Raw genomic sequence first — 6,000 nt, 5'->3', positions numbered from 1 at the left:
CTTATGCAGGAAGGAAGAGTTGTTTCTTATGCTTCACAACAACTGAAGCCTCACGAATTGAATTATGCCACACATGATTTGGAGTTAGCAGCCGTAGTGCATGCATTGAAGACATGGAGACATTTCCTCATTGGAAATCATTGTGAGGTGTACACGGATCATAAGAGTTTGAAGTACATTTTCACGCAGAAGGAGTTGAGAAGACATGGAGACATTTCCTCATTGGAAATTATTGTGAGGTGTACACGGATCATAAGAGTTTGAAGTACATTTTCACGCAGAAGGAGTTGAATCTCAGACAAAGGAGATGGTTGGAGCTCATCAAGGATTATGATATGAGATTGCATTATCATCCCGGGAAGGCTAATGTAGTAGCTGATGCATTAAGCCGCAAGAGCCATGTCAATACACTAATGACGGGAGAAATACCCAAGGAGTTAGCAGAAAATTTTCGTGAACTATGTTTGGAAATAGTTCCGAGAGGCTATGTAGCAGCATTGGAAATTCAGTCAACTTTGATGGATAGAATCAGAGAAGCTCAGAAAACTGACAAAGAGATTGCCGCTATAAAGGAGAAACTGAGCAAAGGAAAAGCTAAAGGATTTCGTGAGGATGAGCACGACACCCTATGGTTTGAAGACCGTGTTTATGTGCCCAATGACCCGGAGATCAGAAAGTTGATTCTGCAAGAGGCCCATGATTCACCGTATTCGATTCACCCAGGAAATACCAAGATGTATTTGGATTTGAAGGATATTTTCTGGTGGACCGGAATGAAGAAGGATATTGCGGAGTATGTAGCAGTTTGTGATGTATGTCAGAGAGTAAAGGCAGAACATCAGAAGCCAGCAGGATTGTAGCAACCATTGCCGATACCCGAATGGAAGTGGGATAAGCTAGGCATGGATTTTATCACGGGATTACCAAGGACTCATTCAGGCTATGACTCGATTTAGGTTGTAGTCGATCGATTGACGAAAGTAGCTCATTTCATCCCAGTAAAGACTACTTACACCAGTGCTAAGTTGGCGAAGATATACATGACCAGGATCGTATGTTTGCATGGAGTTCCGAGGAGCATCGTATCAGATAGAGGAACCCAGTTTACCTCAAAGTTCTGGAAGCAGTTGCATGAGACTTTGGGTACTAGGCTAGAATTTAGTACATCTTTTCACCCGCAGACAGATGGACAGACCGAGAGAGTCAATCAGACTTTGGAGGATATGCTGAGAGCTTGTGCGCTAGATTATGGATCTAGTTGGGACGATAATTTGCCATATGTAGAGTTTTCTTACAATAATAGCTATCAGACCAGTTTGAAGATGGCACCTTTCGAAGCTTTGTACGGAAGGAGGTGCAGGACACCGTTGTCATGGGACGAAGTTGGAGACCGCCAGTTGTTTGGACCAGATCTGATTAAAGAGTCTGAACAGAAGGTGAAGTTGATTCGCGATAGGCTCAAGGTAGCCCAGTCCAGGCAGAAGAGCTACGCAGATTCTAAATGCAAGGAGACAGTTTACGAAGTTGGAGACAGAGTTTATCTTTGAGTATCCCCACTTCGAGGGATTAAGTGATTTGGAGTTAAGGGGAAGTTAGCGCCACGATTTATAGGACCATATCGAGTTTTGGAGCGTATGGGAGAAGTGGCTTACAAGTTGGAATTGCCAGAAGGATTGGCCGGAGTGCATGATGTGTTCCACGTTTCTCAGTTGAAGAAGTGTCACGCGGAGATGGCTGACATACCTTTGAGAGACACAGTGCTGTTAGAAGCAATTCAGTTGGATAACAATTTGACCTATGAGGAGAAACCAGTCAAGATCCTCGAGTTTGCCAGTCGAGTTACTCGCAGCAAGGTTATCAAGTTTTGCAAAGTTCAGTGGAGCCACCATACGGAGGATGAAGCCACCTGAGAGCGAGAGGAAGATTTGCTCAAAGACCACCCTCACCTATTTTCTAGCCAACCCAAATCTCGAGGGCGAGATTCATCTTAAGGGGGGTAGGTTTGTAACATCCCAAATTTCCAATTTGGAATGTTATACATTAGGTCATCGTGCATATCATATTTTATTTTGCTTTTGGTTTTGATCCTAGAAAATCCTAAGCAACTCAAGGACCCACGGAGAGAGTTGGGGATTTCACTATTTACATATTTGAGTTTTCTCAAATTATGTAAACAGGATCATTTGATTTTATTTATTTTATCATCAATTATTTCTATTACAAAAATATAAGAGAGGGAATAAAATGACTTTCCCAAATATAGAAATATTGAGGATTTAATAAAAAAATCAAATAAGATTTATCTCGGAGTTTTTCGGTATTTTTATTTGAATTTAGGAAAAATGCGCGTTTTTCAAAGTTGTAGTTTGGGCCCAGATAAATGTTCACTTTATCGGGCTTGATTTTAGGAACCCGGCAAAATTTATTTCGTGATTTTTGGAGTCCGTTTAGTATTTCTTTTTATTTTTCTTCTGAGCGGATTTAAAAAAACGCGAACCGACTACGGGTCGTATTCGGCCTGGACACCGCCGGCCGGGGGCCTTTATATAGCGCCCGAGGGAGAGAGCCAGCCCACCGAACCGAACCCTAACCCTAGCCCCAGGCCGCCGCCGCCGCCGCGCGACTTTCGGGTTCGCCGCCGCCTCGTTTTCCGTGCAGTTTTTTTAAAAAAAAAATCTGTTCGTCGTTTTTCTTTTTCGTCGGATTTTCCGCGGTTATTTTCTGATCGCGATTTCTGATCCGATTTTCGTTTTAGTATAACTTTTCACTCGTTTATCGGAATCAGGCGATTCAAGCGCCTGGAGTTTCGTCTCGAAACCCTCTTTCCGAATAATCAACTTAAACAAGTTTTTGCTACTGTAAAATTTGCCCTAGATCCAGATTACTAGAACAAAGTTGTTTTCTTTCGTCGTTTGATTTCTTTCGCTTCGTTCGATTTGATTCTTTTTGCCAACCAGGGTTCTTAAGTTGAAACTTTCTGGTTAGTTCTCTATTTGAGTTTTACCTGTGCATTAGATGAGTACTTATTGTATGCTTGTTGTTTGTCTGCGATAGAATACCCGGAGTGCGCCGCCTGTTACGTTGAATCTCTAGGTTACGCGGATCATCAGCAAGGCAAGTAACACTTTGATCATACCTTTTCTACAACCCAGTTTTATTGCATTAGATCAATCCTCACACATTGCATGATTAGGATCTAATTAAATTGTGGGATGGGAGGTAGATGAGGTAGTACCTATTACCTGTTTATTATCAAACCTTTGGGAGTTACTTCTACGTTTGCTTATTATTACGTTTGCTCATTATGCCATGTTATGCTAGTAGACGTGGATTGGGTGAGTGATATCCATGACAGATGTGAGATTGAAAATTAAGGGTTTATCTAGGGTGGCAACCTAACACACATCTGGGTGGATTGAGGCACCCAGGGTTACCAGGACTTGCCTGTTTTTATTGGACCGCCACCCAGGCTCAAAGGGATCATGAGATTATTCATACTAGAAACTTCCGTGTGCAGCCACCAGCCATTATGGGCTCTAGCATACTTGACTAAGTTGTGCGAACTCTTACAGTGGTCGACTAGCAGATGTAGGGGAAAGTAGGTGTACCGGTCTACCCGTCGTAAGGTGCTAGCGCTTCTGAAAGACTGTGTCTCGGTCATCCGTTTCTCAAACACCATGTAGTGCGAGAAACCAAACGGAGGCGATCGAGTCTTGTGGGGAAAAGTGCGCAAACCTCTGCAGAGTGTATAAACTAATCATGGTTAGCCGTGTCCCCGGTTATGGACATCTTGAGTATCTAGTACCTGGATTTTCATGTGAATCTCAACATGTTACTCTAAATTAATTTTGATGGGTTTTAATGATGATACTTAACTGGGATTGAGAATGCTGTCAACCATTCTCAATGTTTAACAACCACCATGATAGTAATTAATTTTATTCCTTTGAAGTAGGGAAAAATTGGCTTTACACAAAAACAGTAACCATAGAGCTTTCCACCAGCCAAATATGCATATAGTATAGCTGTTGCATTCCATTACTCTCTATGTGTTACCTTGCCAGCATATTCCATGTGCTGACGCGTTTTCGGGCTGCAACGTTAATGTTGCAGACTTTTCAGACGACGATTAAGGAGTTTTTAGGTCGTGGTTCTATACTTAGTGATGCCGCTGGAGTTGATGGACTCACTTATCTTCCAAGCCTTCCGCTGTTATCGTCACTAGATGGCCTTAAGCCATATTTATTGTAATAAGTTCTCTTTTGAGACACTCGATGTAATAAGTGTGTGATTGCTACTCTGCTATAAATCCTCCGAGTATTGTGTGGTGTCAGCATTACTGATCCAGGGATGACACCGGAGCACAGAGATCAGACTGTTTGAGGTCTGGTCGCTACAGAGATGGTATCAGAGCACACGCTGACTGTAGGACACGACCACTAAGCTAAAGACCTAGATCACTACTCACTCTCTTCTCTTTTGACTTCTCATATTTTCTACTCTTTAGGATGGCGGATGCAAGGAACAAGTTCACCCAACCGGATGAAGATACACCCTTTGGACGACACTTGAAGGAAGTCACTAGATACCTGAACATAGGAGTACCAAGCTTCACGGGAACCTACAACGCCACTTTACCTGAAGAAGAGCGCTGGATGATTCAAGTTCAAGTTCCAGGAAGGACGTTCATGCCAGTCACTGAGCCCATAGAGTTTTCTTTTGATGCACCAACTTGGAGTCTAGGAAAGAGCATGGCAGCTCACATCGCCATGGGACGCATTGGAGAAGTCTACCGCAAGGATCTTAAGGATACTATCTACCAGATTTGTGGACGCCGAGATGAACACTGGGAGATGATCAGCACCAGGAACGATAGATCAATTGCGCTTTTATTCAGGAGTTAAACCAGCACATTCGACGACAGGAGAATCAGATGTGTGCCGACATGATAGATCTGAAGAAGGCGAAGACTAGAATCAAGGAACTAGAGGAAGAACTCAAGGCTACACGCGAAGATTATGAAGAAGAAATTGAAGTATTGGTAGAGAAGAACGACGATCTGATTAAGAAGATTGGAATATTTATGGGAGGCCCTATGCCCATAGATGAAGACGAAGAACCCAAGGAGATTAGCCCGGAAGCCTACATCATCATTGACGGCACCGACTCGGAACAAGATAGTAGCGATGATGACTAAGTGGCTGAAGCAGGAGCAGATATCATGGAGTCTACAACCGTAGAATATTTCTAGTAGACCACCTCATCAGTAGTAGTAGTAGTCCACCATGTAAATATAGTAGTCCGAGCACTTTTGCGATAGCTAGACCGATTGTATGCCTTTGTTTGATTGATTGAAGTGAATTGTGTGCTTTTGCCTCATGTGCATATGGGTAGTGTTTTCTCTTTAGACCCCCTCTATTCTTATATCTCATCTTTTCTAAAAACCCTCAGATGCCTCCGAGACGTGACCCCGGATTTGCCTTTCCGCCGGAGCTCACTCAGTTGATCCAGCAGCAGAACACCTTGATGCAGTTGCTAGTTCAAAATCAGAATCAAGGGAACAACAACAACAACCACCACCACCACCACCTGTTGACCACTTAGCCCATTTTCTTAGGCTGAATCCGCCGGTGTTTTCCAGTAGCACCGAGCCGATAGTAGCAGATGATTGGCTCCGCAAGATAGCTAGGGAGTTGACCACAGCAGGATGCACTGATGTGGAGAAGGTTAAGTTTGCCGCATATCAGTTAGAAGGACCCGCAGCATCTTGGTGGGAGAACTTCACAGCCACCTTCCCAGTCGACACTGTCACATGGGACCAGTTTCAGCAGGCTTTTCGTACTGCCCATGTTTCAGCAGGAGCAATGGCCATGAAGAAGCGTGAGTTTCGTAACTTGTGCCAAGGAGGACGGACAGTTGGCCAGTATGTGGAGGAGTTTAGTAAGCTAGCACGTTATGCCCCAGATGACGTTGCTACAGATGCAGCTAAGCAGGAGAAAT

Source organism: Triticum urartu, chromosome 3 (assembly GCF_003073215.2).
Source record: "Triticum urartu cultivar G1812 chromosome 3, Tu2.1, whole genome shotgun sequence".
Lineage (NCBI taxonomy): Eukaryota > Viridiplantae > Streptophyta > Magnoliopsida > Poales > Poaceae > Triticum > Triticum urartu.
This window is presented reverse-complemented; position numbering follows the sequence as displayed.